General features: G+C 34.4%; 1 long non-coding RNA gene across 3 annotated transcripts; it reads right to left on the bottom strand.

Annotated features, from left to right (window-relative positions):
* Nucleotides 1–63: 63 nt before the first annotated feature.
* LOC109695867 (uncharacterized) lies at nucleotides 64–17208 on the bottom strand. Of its 3 annotated transcripts, XR_002213261.2 has the most exons (5): nucleotides 16843–17208; nucleotides 16300–16400; nucleotides 6956–7101; nucleotides 3844–3962; nucleotides 64–645 (listed from the first exon to the last, which is right to left on the bottom strand). It is a non-coding gene; the product is annotated as an uncharacterized lncRNA (long non-coding RNA). The 3 variants fall into 3 exon arrangements; XR_012445178.1 differs by lacking the exons at nucleotides 64–645; nucleotides 3844–3962 and having other exon boundaries at nucleotides 6820–7101; XR_012445179.1 differs by lacking the exons at nucleotides 64–645; nucleotides 3844–3962; nucleotides 16300–16400 and having other exon boundaries at nucleotides 6820–7101.
* Nucleotides 17209–18016: the final 808 nt, after the last annotated feature.

Here is an 18016-nt window from a genome sequence, read left to right as displayed (position 1 = left end):
ATGTATTCTTTAGCAGTATTTTCAATTAATTCCTTTATATTCTGATTGGTTGCTTAACATCCAGTAGTCATGGCTTAACACTGCTTCTTATACCTTTTTTTTTTTCAGCTTGCTAACTCTAAACACGACTGCATAGTTTGGCCTGGTGAAATATAGTAATTTTTCAGGATTTTATAACTGCTTTTTTTATGGGTCTCCACATATTACATTGCCAAATATTAAAAGTCACAGTAATAAAAAGGACTGTGCTTCTACTGAATTCATGCTTTTTTTTGGAGGGAGGGTACATTTTTCTGACAATATAAATAACTATTATAATATTGCATTTTGTCCATTATTCCTAGATCTTGTAACAGAAAATGTCTATTGACAAGTAAAAAACCTTGATTCTGACATCAGACCTTTTATGCATCTCAGTTTCAAATTTATGTAGCAATGAGTCCAAGGCCATGTTAGAAGCTATATAGCTGTAATCTACTTTCCAGCATCCAGGATTCTGACATATTTTGTTCACAGATGAGAAAATGTGGGACTACATGTTAGTTGAGACCACTGAGTATTGAGAAGCTGTCTGAGTGATGGTGCTTGGAAAATCCAGATTAATGAGTGATCCGTTGGACATTCATTTCCCATTCATAACTGAAGCTGTAAGAGTAAAGTTGGCTATCAGAATTAGGAAAGATGTTGTAATCAAACTGAACTTGCACATTTGGTATAATTTTGTCTAGCAGTAAGGAAAAAGAATAATGACCAGGTGATAAATAAAACATCTTCTGTGTCCAGTGGATAATCTGAACTAAAGTATCTTTTAGGCTAAACATATAGAGAGGTTTAAATGAAATAGCTAATGTCTTAATGCTTTGATGCTACATAATGATAAGGTGGAGTGTAGGAGTAGGAGTAGCATAAGAGTTGGTTCAAACTGTACAATGAAGAAATATGAACTCTAAATCATGCTTTGGAGATATAATCTCAGTGTCGTATGAAGATCAGGAATCTATGATGGTGGTCTCCTTGAATAGCTGTGGACTACTAATCAAAGCATTTAACTTATCTGCCATATGTGAAACTTAAATTAGCTCTGTTAATCTATAGTCATCTTAAATTACTCTATGTTTATGTGTCAGCTGGTCTGTTTTTCATACTTACATATATTTTTTTTGGTGGTATTGATGTTTGAACGCAGGGCATCGTGTTTACTAGGCTCTACTGCTTGAGACATGCCTCCAATCCCTTTTGCTCTGGTTATTTTGGAGACAGGGTCTCACATTTTGACCAGGCCAACTTGGACCATGATCCTGTTTCACACTTCACCATCACTGGGATGACAGGCACATACCACCACATTCAGCTTTTTTCCACTGAGATGAGATCTTGCAAATGTTTTTGCCCAGGCTGGCCTGGAACAGCCAGCCTGTCAGGTGCACACCACCACATCTAGCTATTGGTTGAGTTGGGGATATTTTTCCCAGGCTGGCCTTGAACTGTGATCCTCCCCACCTCAGCCTCTCATGTAGTTAGGATTATAGGAATGAGCCACCAGAACCCAGCCATAATTATAACTCTGTGTAAGACTTTTTCTGAAAAGTCAGCTTACTCTACAGAGCCTGAATCCAAGAAGTCACTAAGAATGGTTTGACATTTGAGATCAAAGAGAAAAGATACTTTAGCTTGTTTTTAAAGTCATTTCAAATGAGCGCAAAGCTAATCTCTGAAGCATTTAGAGCTTCTCTATGAATATTTATAAATAGTCCAACAGGGTAAGCATAGACATCTGGAGATGTGTGATAGAAAATCTTTGTCTGTGATTGTATTAGTCTTTCTGTTGTTGTTGTTATGACAAATAGCTGAGAAAAAATTTAAAAGGAGGAAATATTTAATTTGACTCAGTTGTGACCCAAGGTAAGCTGGATCTATTGCTTTGGGCCTGAGTCAAGGGAGAATATCATGGCGTCAGGGACATGTGACAGATGCTGCTCATCTATTGGCAGCTAGGAATCAGAGAGGGACTGAGGAGGGCCTACATTATTATTATTATTATTACATTCCTACAGTAATGATCTACTTTCCTTAACTAGTTCTAGCCTCAGAACCTTTCCTCCTAATAATGCCATCAAATTATTAATCATCAATGGAGGAATCCATCAACTAGGACAGAGTCCTCGGGATCCATTAACCACTCAAATGGCTGGATCCACCAGGTGTGTACTAAGCCTTCAACATATAAGCCTTTTAGAGAGACAGTTCGTATCCAAACCATAACAATAATAGAGTCTCATTTTTCATAATTCTGATAGTGTAGTCAATAATCCATCAAACTATTGATTGATAATTAGTGTTTCCATTACAATATTGATGAATATAATTCACTCAATATATTATTGAACATGTACTGTGTTCCAAATACATTGATGACAGTGAAGACTGGAAAGCCAAAATTACTTCCCTTGAGGGACCTGTAATTCAGTGGATAATGATAATTAATAACATAAGATGAATTTTTAAATTTCCAAATGAGTGTCACCAAAAGTAAAATCTCCATGCTCCCTGACAGTAATTTATCAAGCTTTTTTTTTCCCCTTTTGGTGAGACTAGGTTTTGAACTCAGAGATTCATGCTTACAAAGCAGCTTGAGCCACACCTCCACTCCATTTTGCTCTGTTTATTTTTGGAGATGGGGTCTTGAGAACTATTTGCCTTGCTGGGCTTGAATCACAATTCTCCTGATTTCAGCCTCCTAAGTAACTTGTATTATAGGCATGAGCCACCAGTACCAGTCTTCTCCAATTTTTGTGAACAACTAAATAAATGTAAAACAACTTATTCACTATTTCCATTTTATAACATAGTTGCAAGCAGAAATGAAAATAAATGATGTTACTGGCAAGGTCTCTAAAGTTATTTCACTTAAGTCATTTACAACACACACACATACACACACACTCACATATTATCTGTGTGTCATGCTGCAAAGTTATTAGAAGTTTCTATAACATAATAGTAAACACTTAAAAACGATAAACTGAATCAAATTATGGTAGATCTAGGATCCAGATTCTTGGTGGGGGGAAAAAGAAAGCTGATTTTGTTAATATGCATTGATTCAATCTCTTACACTACAGTTTTATAAATACATTATAAAATCTTATTAAGCCACCAAAATATGTAACTTAATTGCTCTTTTCCTGAAGAAAACAATGATAGAAAAACATACATGGCATGTTGTTTTTCAAGTAGTTATTTGAAGAGGTACAAAAGAAAGATTAGAGAATCAAATTTATCAATAGATGAATGATTTTCATTAATTCTATGAGACCATTCAAAGAGGCACACTGAGATGTCATATTATGTAGGTGTATAAATACATTTTCTAGTTCTTATGATCTGTTTAAGTGCTTCTTTTAGGGTCCAGATAATATTTTGAGATGCTCAACATGATTCTTAGTGATTTAAAACAAGTGAAACCATTATTGAGACTATCCTCAAGATGAATTTGAGCTTTGTGTTTTTCAGATATTCCTGAACAAGTTACTTAGTTTTTTAGTTTGTTCCCAAACTAAATTCCCAAAATGACCAAAAGGAGTTAAGAGATCAGAAAACAATACTTGGTTGTTCAGTCTAGAATCATTTTTCAAACATAAGGAAGGGAAGCTAGGCTTGAGGGATGAAGGGAGAAGGATGGAGTCAGTGTTCACATTCTTCTTTAATTTTTAGGGCTTTTTTGGTTGCTTAGGTAAGCTGACATAGTTGTTGTTAGTCCTAGAGCTCACATGGCTCAGAAATATAAAGTGGTCGACATATCCTCAATTCATTATAACTCTCCTCTTAATGACTCTAATTTACCTTGGTAACACACATATCTACTGATGGCCTGCTCTGTTACCAGGAGCATGTTTCATTGAATCACTCATTGAAATAATCCATCTGATCAAATTTCTGGAAATCCTTCAGTATGACAGGACCTGTGGATGAACAAGAGTTTATCAAATTTATTAACAACGAGTAGTGATCAACAAATAAGTAGGCCAACCTCTAAGAAAATTTACATTGTTATATAACAAAGCTCCTACTTGACATTTAGGCAGTGGAGTGGAGTTCTCATCTGAGTTATCATTTAGAAAATAAGGGTGGCAGTTTTGGAATCAGTGATTTTTAAAAATTATCTCTTTGATCCTATTAGATATCTCACACTAGAACTAGTATATAATAGCTAAATAAATTCTGTTGGTCACTTCTGGGTTGTGAATTGGGATCCATGCAAAACAAACACAAAACATAATGACAGTTTTTCCTAGTGTTTCCAGACTATGGTCTTTGCAATTCTAACATAAGCTTTGATTTAGCTTGCAACTTCCAGTATTCAAACATCTGTTCATTGTTTCATGTGTACTCCATGCTTCACTTCCTGTTCATTAAGGCCTTTTGTTTTGGATATCTAAAAGAAATTTGCTGTCCAAAGGCAAAATACTAATGAACATTGAGACTACGGATTCATTATACCATTATCTCCACTGTTGAAAAATATCCACAATACAAGGTCAAAAACAAAGAAAATCCTAGAAGGAAAGAAATGCTATTTCATAAACAAAAAAGTCTGACATTGACTTTTAACTTGACAGGAAGAGAGATATTTACAGGAAGACTGAGCAAGGCTAGTTGTGTGCCTTCTGTCCATTTAAAAACACATGTACTTTTGCTCTATGAGTTCTGCATGCATTTCAGCTTTTATACAAAACACAATCAGTGTCCTGTGGTTTCTGAGTTTTCTGGAAGGAATAATGTCAGATAAACCTTGACTAACCTTGAAATCATAACTATTCAATTCACCCATTTCTATATTATGGTAATTGTTAGCTTAAATTTCAAATTCCATGGGCTTGTGTTGTTTCTTTTTAGCACATCATTTATACTGGGGTCCAGATGTTTCCTTTAGATTAGGTTAGGGCTTCTTATTTCCTTCCCTTTTTTCTCCTATGATACATTTTTGCTAATACATTCTTCAAGGGACATTATAGTGTAGAGACCTTGAGCTGAAATTTGGGCTTCCTTGTCTCAGGAGAAAGGAAGTTCTAAGTTAAAAAGTATGGAAAAGGAAAAAAAAAAAGGAAACAAACACATTGTATACTAGATGAGGCTAAGGAAAAAATAGACAACATTCTTGAATTTAAGCATGATCTTAATGTGGAAGGAAAAGAAAAAGAATAATGTCTCATGGGAAGATGCTTTAATTAGAATTGTAAGTTTAGTTATTTTAATATTTTTAAAATAATTCTCCATTAGAATATGGCTAAGTATTTCCATGGCTTAATGGTCTTGTATAATTAAAATTATCAGTCATATATTATTCAAGGGGAAAATATAAACACTGATAATGTTATTCACTATGTTTCTTTTGATGTAAGTTTTGCTGTGTATGATTAAAAAGAAAAAATGTACAAACCAAAGATAGTTAAGATTGTATTGACACTATTAAATCAGATCCTAAGAATTTATCATCTTTCTGCTTCATTTTACAAATTACAATATTAAAGTTCAGTATATGTTTCTTATATTATAAGTACAATATATGTTTCTTGAGGAGGAACTTTTCAGTGAGGTCCTGGAACATGGAAAAAACAATTTTCCCTTACTGGTCAGCCATATAGTGGCCAAAATGACAAGTCTGTGATTATAAAGTTTAAAAAGAAAGCTTAGTTTGGCCTCTTGAATTCATTTATCACTCACTAAAAATGCATTCTCCCACTTATCTTATAAGTGGGAGAATCAGTGTTCAGCTCAGGTCTCCTTGTTCAGAATTATTTTATTTTCAAGTTTTCCTATTACAGTAGAAGCATAGCTTTTGACAACACAATTAGTATTTTAAAAAGTTATTTTTTTTTAATTTGTTTTCCTATCTACCTAAATGTCAACTAGTGCATCATTTAATTTTCAAATTGATTGGATTGTTATTAAGGGTTCTTGATTTCATGAAAACTCTTCACAGGTAGTTATGTAATGTTTTTTGCTTGAAAAATAACATTATTTTCAAGATCTCATTAGTTTTCAAACCAGTATACTTCCAAAAAAGCAAAATGAATGCATAGCATCTTTTTTTAAAACAAAATGCTATAATTTAAAGGTGAAAGTCAACTTTTTGAAGTCTTTTTAAAAATTATTTATATACAGTATATAAATAAATTCTTTGCATACCTTTAAATACTCATTATCTCTTTTGAAATGCATTTTTAGGGAGTGATAAATGAATTCAAGAGGCCAAACTAAGCTTTCTTTTTAAACTTTATAATCACAGACTGGTCATCTTGGCCACTATATGGCTGACCAGTAAGGGAAAATTGTTTTTTCCATGTTCCAGGACCTCACTGAAAAGTTCCTCCTCAAGAAACATTCATTGTTGATGGAATGAGATTGATAAAAGACCCTAAGATAAAACTGAAATCTATAGTTCAAGCAGAGAACCTATCAACACCACACCAAATGGCAAGGCTGGAGGTTAAAACTAGAGAAGTGTTCAGATTAAAAAATAGAAACTGGCAAGCAGCTTTGTTTCACAGGCTGCAGAGTTCAGAGGCCAGCGGATGCAGGCTGATTTCTCATATATTTTTAATGGTAACCTCTGTCAGTAATTAGGTAAAGTGATTTAGGAAAGTTTTCTTTCCTTCCTGCTGGATTTGTCTTCATCAAGAATAACCTGTGCTCTTGATGTTGGCTTCCCACTCCCTAACTCCATTCTGCGTGTGCATGCATATGTACACAAGGATGCACACACACACACACACACACACACAGAAGTATTTAAATTAAAGGAAAGAAATTACATGATTGCATACTCAACAATTTATTGGTGTCCACCTGATGGCCAATTAGTAACACACCAGGCAAATCACACACCATTTATATTTCTGAAATCTTCTTTCACTTAAAAATGCATAGAGGGCTCCATCCTGTATATTCTTACTCTTTTTGGCAGCTGTTGCAATATTTCAAGGAATGTTAAAGAAAAAGTGTCTTCCTGTGCCATGATCATGAAGTGTTCGGTTGCAGGGACTCAGGGTCAAAATCACAGTAGAGACTCACGTCAGATGTTCTCCTGAATGTGCAGTCCTGAAATTAATGTACAAGGAGAACAGGTGAGATCGGTAAAGACTTCTCCATGATTACTTGGCTATGGTGGATTTGATCTGTTCAGAGTTCAGACATTTGACCTTTTGTCAAACTATGACCTAGCAAATCTTCTATGCTTTGACCTTTATATTTTATCTGGCACTTTGGGGCTGACATGTAATAAATCTAGACTTTCCTTAAAATGCTTCCGTTTAAGCCTACGCACGTTCCAGTCAGATTTGAGATAGTCTATATGTACATATAGATAATTTAGTCAGTCTGGTTCACGTAAGTGTGCTTTAAAAGGCAAGCAAAGTGAAGCAAAACAAAACACATAACTTTTATTTTAAAAAGCAAACTAATACTATCAGTGAAAGCCCTAATATTAATTTGCAGGAACCTCTAAAATGCTTGCCGATGTATTCAAGATTCTGAACCGATTAGGAAGTTAAGATAATAGGGTCTGGCGTGGTGGCATATATCTGTAATGCAAGCACTTGGAAAGCTAAGGCAAGAGAATCATGAGTTCTAGGTCAGCCAGGGCTACATAGTGAGATTCTGTCTCAAACAACAACAAAAAGGAAAAACAAAAATGTTAGAATAATAAACTTGAATTAAAACCTGTTGTTCATGTATTCATTATATGCTAATTTTGGTTAATAAGAATCCACCAAAAGTTAAAAAATTGACATGAAATAAAGAACAAAAAGCTGTTATTGATAACATTTCTAAGACATATCACATCATCAAACAAAAGGCAAAGATTAATACGACTGAATTTGACTCATAACATTTAGGAATCTATCTCTAGATTGATTCCTAAATCTATTTAGGCAGTGCCTAAATTTGATAATATGTCAAACAAGCATGGATAGAAAATACAGGTTTTCTTTATTATCTAATAAAAGTAATGAGATATTAAGTATTTGAAACTGATCCCACACACGAATATAAAAACAGCTTGCTATATAAATATTATTGCTTTTAAGCTCTATGCCAAAAATGTTTCAGTTTCGATAGATAGGAAATCTATATGATGATTTCTTACTGTATGTTGAGTCACCTGCTGAATCACAGATCTGATCATTGATTATAATATGTAATCAGTAATAAGGTTCATGCATTTGACATGACTATCCCTTATCTTCCTCTAACCATGACCATTACAAACAATATAAAAGTATTTTTTACTGGTGGCTTGGTGATACCCAAAAGGAATGGTGTGGCAAAAAACAAACTGATTTTTAAGCTGTGAGTTCCAAGATAAAGTGCACAAGTCTGCCAATCTGAGAATAAGGAAATAGAAAAATAATGAGCAATAGGGACAGGAAAAGTTTAAAATAATAATAATAGTAACAACCGGTACAAAGGTAGCATGAGTGCCTTAAATATGGTTTCAAGTATTACAAATCTCAGACACTAATAATTTTGAAGGAATATGGAAAATAACAAAGCAAAGGGAAATGAACAGATTGTACATTGTAACTGTACCACCCTATCTCAAATTTCTAGTATCTCTCCAATCCTTAGTTAACATGTACCTTGACCAAGCCCTCCACTACTGTGATGTTTCCTTATTCCTTTCTTTTTTCCCCTTTTAAAAATGATTTCCTACTTCTTGAACCAGGGGATCTCTGGGAACACTGCCTTTCTTTCTGTAGCTCTGTGTCCAGGGCCTCCAACATGCTCTGTACACTGCTTGCTTTGCATAGAAGCCAATTGCTGTCCCTTTCCACATGTTCAAATCCTGCTGAATTTTCAAGTATAATATGGTGATATCTCTTTATTTCTTAATCAGTCTCTGAGGTCTCAAAACAATTTATACATATCATAGTTTTATAAATAGCTAAGTTCTATGATAACTCTCTACTTTTATTATAGTGAAGCAGTTTACTACAACCAAAGATTTTTCATGTTCAGAGATTAATAATAGTAAAGATGGAAAATGTATCTGCTCCAATTTCTATTTTAAAATCAATTTGGAATTTAACTATTTGAAAAAATAAGTCAACATTAGCCTGTGATCCTAACTACTTAGGAGACTGAGATTGGGAAGATTGTAGTTTGAGGCCAGCCTGGACAAAAAAAAATGTTCATGAGACCCCACTTCAGTTAATACCAAATAGCTGGGCACCCACCTGTCAATAATAGCTGAGGCTACCTCAGGAAGTATAAAATAGGAGAATGGAGGTCCAGGCTGGCCTGGGCAAAAAGTGAGACCCTATCTCGAAAATAACCAGAGACATGGCACAAGTGGTAGAGTGCCTGTTCTGCAAATGTAAAACCCTGAGTTCAAACTCCACCCTAGCAAGAAAGAAGGCCTGAGTTCAAAGCCCAACACAGCCAAAACAAACAAATAAACAAACAAAGACAACAAAAAAGCTTTAGATCCTCAGATCCTTTTGGTGAGCTTCCATTCGGTTTATCAAAACTAAACACTGTCAGTTGTAAGGACAGTTTTCAAGACTATTCAATTTTATTTATTTAATTTTAATTTTTCTCCTTTTATTTTATCATTTTTACATTTACTTACATGTATATATATTGTTTATGTCCTCTCCCCCTCCTCCCCCCACTATTCAATTTTAAATTATTGTTCTTATTTGTAAAACTGTTTTATGTACCATTGATTAGAAATATTGAGAAATAAAAGGATATTGACGATCACAGGTGAAAGTACCAAAATATATCTGTCATCTCGTCCAGTTATCTCTCTCTCTCTCTCTCTCTCTCTCTCTATATATATATATATATATATACATACATATTTATATATGTATATATATGTGCAATTTTGCAAAAATACTATCCTTATCAGATTTGAAAACTGCATTGAATTGACTAGAATGCCAATAAAATATGGAGAATTCTCTAGCATTTCCAAACCAATGATGGAAAAGAAAATGTACTATCATACACATTAAATCTTTTGTTTACTGATATAAACATAGGTCATATTCAAATGGAACTACTAATAAAGAATTTCTTTATTTAGCAACTTACAAACATTTCATAATTAAAATTTATAAATCTAAAAATAATATGGTACATTTTAAAAGTGTGAAATGTAAAAAGTTAAATAGCAATTAATGAAAGGTTTATCTGTATTTGATAAAAATTAGTTGAATTTTAATTTACTTTTCACTATATATTTAGTAATTCAACATGATACATAAAAATTAATTTACGCATTACTTAATTATACATTTTATTATCTAGTTATTTGATGGCTAAACTTCCTCATTAGTTAAAAATCAAATTTACTTCTCTATTATGGCTATTATTAAATAATACATGATCTTTGTTAACTATTACAGTTAAAACTATAACTACCTATAATGTTAAAAATCAACACTTTCAATTCTTTTCTTTTGAGATAGAGCTCACTTTTTGTCCTAGGCTGGCCTTGAACTCATGGTCCTTCTGCCTCCTTCTCCTAAGTACCCAGATTACACACTGAAATGAACATTATTTTTAAACACTAGAGCATTTATATATAACTATAAAAAGGGACCACAGTCAAAAAATTTTTTACAAATGCTGTTATATAAAAACAATTAAAAACTGATAATAAATTATTGCTTTATATTCACACAGAAATTTGATGTATTAGTAAATAAGTATATGAGTAAAATACACAGGTAGAAGGAGGATTGGATAGCTAGATTTGTCACAGGATATTTGAATGTAAAGCCAGAAAGACCTGGTTTGAATGCTGATACTGCCACTCGTGAGCTGTAGGACCCAAGGAAAGACATTTAACCACACAAATCTTAGAGCCCAAGGTTGCTATAAAAATAATAAATACAATAACATCTCTGATATCTGTGCGTCTCTCTTGTGCAGTTTTTGTCTTACTTGCATGCTCTGTGTTACATGTAGTTTCAACTTGCATGATACACACGTGTCTACAATCTGTGTTGAAATGTTGGGGATGGAGATATGAGTCCTGAAAGTTGGTACTTCTTCCCGGTTGTCCTGTGTGTAGTCCTCATTTATCTATATTCAACTGCACTTTTTTCACAGTGTCATTATCTATCAGACTAAGGGCTTTGTCTTCCATCTCATCTATATCTTTTATAATATATATTCCACCAAATTTCAAAACTTTGAAAAAGTATTTATGAAATTTGACCTAATGAACAATTGATAAATATTCTAGCATTAATCTGATTAGTGGAAAAAATTGTATATTATCACCTACAGATTTTTCGCAAGCTCAGTAAATCTTCCTATTGCTCTCCTGCTTCAATCTTGAAATCATTAGCACCATGAAAGTTTCTTCTGTTATATTTGTTTAGATCATCTACTAATTAACCAAAAACTGTAGACATCTCAGTTCCTCACTGAGTGTGCTTCCTCACTATTTCTCACAAACCTAACAATACTGTTATAAAAAGAGGAAATGGACTGGCATTACATTTAAATATTACCCATTAAATAGTGATAAAATTTTATAGTGATATTAATTTTAGAATCAGAAATTGCATTAAAATAGGAAGAAATGTCTTAAAATTATGCAGATTTCTTGATAAGGAGCAGAGATTTGCATTGCATGATTTTTGTTACAGCAATCCCTGATTGATATAAGACTATATTTGTTTCCAATTTATGACATAACTCTAATGAAAATTGGTTTGTGGGATTAGTAGCATGCTAATTTTTAAATATCCATGGCTAGCATTATTTATATAACTTTTTCTAAATTTAAATAAAATAATCTGTTCAAGATGGCTATAAGAATCACAATAATCTTTAATGCTGAGAACAATAGCTACTAGATTTAAAATAACACTATTTCCTTTTTTAAAGAAAGAATTGGAATCTCCAATAGCTGTGCCAATTCCACCAAAGTAAATACACATGTCTCTATCAGTTCTTCAGAATATGACCCAAATATAACCAACTTTGGTTAACCTTGATTTAAAATAATAAATGTGGGAGGCAGAATTCTTTGAATACTCTTAACATTACTGCTCTCTGGCATACCTTATTATAGGTGGGACTATTAGTAGGATAAATCTGACTCCTGTGATTAGGGATTGGATATGGTTTGAGAGTGTCCCCCAAGTGTTTATGAGCTTGGGCATATTACAAGGTGGTAGAGTTTATAAGAGGTGGGGCCTAGTGGAAGGTAGTTCAGTCATTGGGACATCTGTGCCAGAATGGATTGATGTTGGCCTTACAGAGTGAGTATTCTCTTATGAGACTGAACTGTTATAAAAGAATAAGCCTGACCCCCTCCCTACTGTCTAGCTGTCTATCTCATGATCTAATGTCCTGGCATATTCTCGGTATTGTGATGCCATTTTCTAGGATGAGGCAAAGTCAGACAAGGGCCAGGGTGTGGGAGAGCCAGAGCTATGCTGTTTGTACTACTGGCCTCTGAAACTATGAGCTAAATAAACCTCTTATCTTTATATGATGTCCAGCCTCAGGTATTCTGAATAGTAATGGAAAACAGATGAATATAGTATGGTTTGTAAATGCAAAGAGATTTTGCAGACCTTGAACTAATTAGAGGGGATTCTTGAAAAAGGAAGCAGGGATTTAAAGTGTGAGAGACTCTTCTGCTGGTTGTCAGGGAGTAAGATGCTATATTGTGAGAAAGCCTCATAACTAGGAACTGAGAACTGCCTCAAGGGACTACTGTTTAATAGCCAACATGAAGCAGGAACCTCAGTCCTATAGGTGTATGGAGTGCCATTGATCTAAAGAGGACCCCAAGCCTCAGGGAACTTTGATTTCAACTTTCTAGCTGACTAGAAGAACACCTAGCCACTCCATGCCTAGACATCTGACACACAGAGCTGTGGGTGTTGCTTTAAATTGTGAAGTTTGTGGTAAGTTTTTATGCTGTATTAAAAAACTAGTACATTAGAGGAGTTCCTTTTTTAAACTATTAATTCCTATCATTTTCCATATTAAAAAAAATAATGTAAAAACTACACATAAGACTATAGGGTTTGCATTCTTCACAGTTATTTGTTCGTGGAATTAAGGTTCGATGTTCATTTCTGAACATTTTTAGTTGTGGGTAATGCAATTTAAAAAATACAAAACAAAAAGCTTTGTTCAACTAGCCAGAAAATACATTTGCTCTACTTTCTACTTGTTATTTTTCTTCCCCTTTGGGAATGCTATATATTGAACTCAGTGCCTCATCCTTGTACTCTACCATTTGAGCCACAGCGGTAGATCTTTTGCTTTTAGTCTGTTTTTCAGATAGGGTTTCTTGCTTTCATTCAGGCTGGCCTCGGACCTCAATCTTCTTATCTCCACCTCTAAGTGGCTGGGATTATAAATACACACCACCATACTTGGATGTGCTGAGTACTCTTTCTAAACAGTGTGGATATGGCAGTGAATAACAGAGTAAAATCTTCCTGGCCTTAAGGAAGTTACATTTTCATAGGGAGGGTAAATATTATTTTAAAAATACAAAACAAATTAATACATGGTAAATAGGGAGCATAATAAATGCAGTGAAGTGGGGTTAGAAGGTAGAGTTTGATGAGAGACTGTTATGGTGAACAGTGGCTTAGGAGAAAGAATGTTTGCACAGAGATACTGAATGAAGACAAGGAACAGAGCTAGGACTCCAGTGTCTGTGGAAGAGGAGCCTAGGTAGTAAGAACTGCCAGCTCACAGACAGAATGCAGTTTGACATATTCTAGGAAGCTGCAGTGTAGTCTGGCTGAACATATGATGTGAGCAGAGGAAGAGATAACGATGGAGAAATGATTAAAGGTCAAGTCATGGAAGTCTTATAGATTTTGACTCTTTGAAGACCATCTCTTCTACTGAACCTTTTATCAAAGTGTTTTAGGGACCCTGTCCATTTTTTTTTTACTTTTTTTTTCTTTATTGTTGTCTTGAATTCACCCCCTCCACCACTCTCCTTTATCCTCCACTTCCCCCATTCCTAGAACAGTTTCAACAGGTATCATTTTTGCATTTAGATACATTTGCACCATATTCATCTTCCTACTCCCTTTCCCCACCACCTCCCCCTCCCACTGGTGCAAAACTTCCTCCCCACCCCCCAACAGAACCTGTTTGGCCCTCCTGTTCCCCGATTTTGTAGAAAAAAAAAAGAAAAAAGAAAAGAAAAACATGATGTTTTTGCTTGCTTGAGATAAGGATACACAGGGAATTTCCATGTGATATTTCCATGCATATATGTATTACAAACCCAACTGGCAAAATAGACCCTGTCCATTTTAATGTATAAAATGTTTAATGTTTAATGTATAATGTATATCTTTAAAACATTTTATTAGCATAAATTAGTTGTTGGGGTTTTATTGCATTTACACATGCATATAATGTTCTTTGATCAAATTCACCCATGTGAAAATGGGTGTCTTTTTTACAAAGATCTACTCAATCTAGTTATCTCAGGGTTCAGGGCATGAAGGAATTTGATGTCTCCTGAAGACTGCAAAGTTTTCTTTTATCTGAGGAAAGCTTTGAAACAGTGCAGCTCCCTTGTGGTCCTGGTTCCGAGGAGACATAAAGCTTGAGCTCCAGTGCAATAGTCTTGAGCTAAGGCGTTAGGTGAATCCATCTCACCTCCTTCTCAGTTGTTTTCTTTGTCACTTGTTTCATGTGTCCATTTACTTTATGATGCTTATTATGTTGCTTAAAATATCTCTTTAAAATAGGTATAATAAAGAAATTTCAAAACTACCTCATTTGCCAGTATAGGACCCTTCTTTAAAAAATATAGCTCATATTAAATATATTTAATAAGAAATTATTTAATACCCAAGAACTGTAGATTAAATAAAATAAATAAATGCTCAGTTTTGCCAATGCAGTTAAATACATATGCTATGTACTATAAAATAACATTTAAAATGACAGGTAAAATAAGGCCTGATCCTTAATACTATAAGAAGTTAATGCAGAAAGCGCTTTTGTGGGGTTAGAGAACTGAGGAAGACATCACACCAACATGCTTGCATTGACTCTTGAAGTAAGACTACTGAGTTCTGCTGAATATGGGAATGTGAGATGTAAACAGCACAAAACTAAAGGATGCTTTTCATGTTGTACATGTGGTAAGATAATTCCTATGATGCATTATACATATGTTCTCTATCATATATAGTGGGAATGTATATTTTCTTGCATATTGCAGAGCAATGTCTTAATGAAGTGACTTCTTTCATTTGCACAGTTATCATATGAGTCTATGATAGCACTAACAATTTTTTAAATGTTAATTTGGATTTAATATGACTGGGATGGAATTAGATGTGGTATTTTATTTAAAGTTTTCATGTGTACACAGCTTGTTAGCCATTATTTAATTTGGATAGTAACATTTAAGTAGAGAATGAAAATTCTAGCTAGCAGAAATATTTGAGGGGCTGGTAGAGTGGCTCAAGTGGTAGAGTGCCTGCTCGGCAAGTGTGAGACCCTGAGTTCAAACCTCAGTACCTGCAAAAAAAAAAAATTGAGTGGTGAGAGATGCTACATGGGCAATTTCATAGAAGAGCAGACTTGGCACAGGAATAATGATAGCTGAGGGCTTGGAATACTGGTCTAAGGAGGCTAAATTCTACTGTTTAGGCAATAATAAAAATTACTAATATTGTATTTTAAATAGATAATAAAATCTAACTTATGTTTTGGAATATTCATCTGATAATTGAGAAGGGAGAAAATCTCCATGAAGAGAGATCAACAATGAGCCACAGCAATAGTCTAAATAGGTGGTGAATGAAACGTGACTTAGATGGGAACAGTGAAAATCAAACACAGGAGACATATGGAAAATTTATGGTGAAGTCAGAGTTGTGAGAAATTAGAAGATGATTGGAGAGTTTTAAGCTGATAACAGAAGTGTGGTGATGTAATTTATAGAGAAATTGGCAGCATACACTTAGATTAGGAAGTAGAGACATATGTCTATGTCTATTTAGAGATGTCCACAGAACATAAGCATGCAGTAACACCACAAGGAATCATACCAGAGTATTTGAGAGCTCTAGATGTGGACATGTGGACATTTGGGCCCAAGGTAGGCCACATTGAGTACTATGAAAAATTATGTAAGGCCAGGCACTGTGGCTCGCTCCTGCTACTTGGGAGACTGAGATTGGGAAGATTGTACTTTGAGGTCAACTGGGGCAAAAAAAAATAGTGAGACTCCATGTCAATCAATAAGCAGTACCTGCTGGAGCATACCTGTGTTCTTAGATATGCAGGAAGCCATAGGTAGGAGGATCGTGGTCCAGGCTGGTCCAGGCTGGTCCTGGCAAAAATGCAGACACTCTACCTGAAAATAACTAAAGTGAAAAAGGCCTAAGGAAGTGGCCCAAGTGGTAGAGAACCTGCCTAGCAAGCATAGCCCTGAGATCAAACCCTACTGCTGCCAAAAACTTTTTTCTTAACTTTTCTAAACTTCCACTTAAATTTTATTTATATTACCTCAAGTCAAAAAAGTTAAACAGGATAATAGACATTGTACTAAGGCACTGAAAAATTTCAAAAAAATGTGAACTAATTTTACTATTTATTATAGAATTTATAGATCAAGAAATAGATTTTGGAATTAATAGTGCAGTTACAAAATTAAGCCCAGAGAGATAATTGCATTACCAAGGAAGAGAAAAAATGGAGGAAGAGAAAAGAAAGAGAAAATGTAGGAAAGAAAAGAAAAGGACATTGAAAGATACTTACATTTAGAACACAGAGCAAAAGGAACTCAAAAAGTAAATAGGTACTTACCTTTTTTTGGTAAGTATCTGATCTTTATGTGAAAAAGATATGCAAAGCATGGTGTAAAGTCTGACTTCTCAGTCCAAGAGATTTGCTGACACTGTTTGATTCACCTGAGGAGTGTGTCCGACTTAATCTTCCTGTGTTGCTCTTGAAGAAAACAAGGTGGAATTACTGTTAACTACATACTGCTTTGTACAATTGCTCACCAAGAAAGTTCATAAGTATTGTGTTTGAACTTTGCTCTTAATTACTTGCTAACAGAAAAAATGTTTTATAAACAAAATGCTGTACATGGTGGCAATAATTATAACAAGCCCAGGCTCTGTGCTTGATTTAAAAGCCAGTGGGACATCTGCTTGGCTGCTACCATAATTGGCTACCAGCCTGTTGTTTTGTTGTGTTGGAAGAGGGACTGTATGTTCTGTGGATATTATTTGCTTGTGGTCCAGAGGGACCTAAGTTTCCATTAGATTACAAGCTCTATACACATAGCCAGATGTGTTAAAACTCTTGTACAATTTCTCCAAGTGATGCTTAATACTTTTTGAGTATTGGGTTTCTTTTTGTTTCCTGTGGTCCTTGCTCTGTGAAAATTATCTTCTTAGACTCAGTCTATGGTACCATTTGTTATGCTGTGACTCCACAGCATAGCCTTGTGAAAGCTTCCTATCATAACCAAACTAAACAGATTTGTTCCTGAACTGTCAGGATGTGAGATTCAGGGTGATCAAGAATGTTTATACTAAAAAAACAGTACTTATAAATAACTTTCACGCATCCTCTCATGTACTTCAAATCATCCTTAGATTCCTTATAATTCTTATATAATAACTAATATTATAATAATGTCAATAGTTGCATCATTTAGAGAATAGTGACAAGAAAAAGTCTGTATATGTTCAGTATACTTGCAATTTTTTTTTCAACTGTTTTCCATCCATGGTTGGTTGAATCCACAGACATGGTACTGAGAACTAATGGTATGGACATTGTAACATCACCACTCACTCATGTTCACATTGGTTTCATGTGCTTATTCACTCTTTCACTCAGAAAATAGATTTTCAGCACCTGCTACTGGGCAGTCACCTTAACTAGATGTGTTTTCATGTGTTATCTAAAGACCAAGTGTTTATCTTATAGAATATTTTCTGTAATAATTTCAATTTAAAGACTTTTT

The sequence above is a fragment of the Castor canadensis genome, chromosome 2 (genome assembly GCF_047511655.1).
Source record: "Castor canadensis chromosome 2, mCasCan1.hap1v2, whole genome shotgun sequence".
NCBI classification, from domain to species: domain Eukaryota; kingdom Metazoa; phylum Chordata; class Mammalia; order Rodentia; family Castoridae; genus Castor; species Castor canadensis.
Note: the sequence above shows the minus strand (reverse complement) of the source record. Positions and strands in the feature narration are given on the sequence as shown.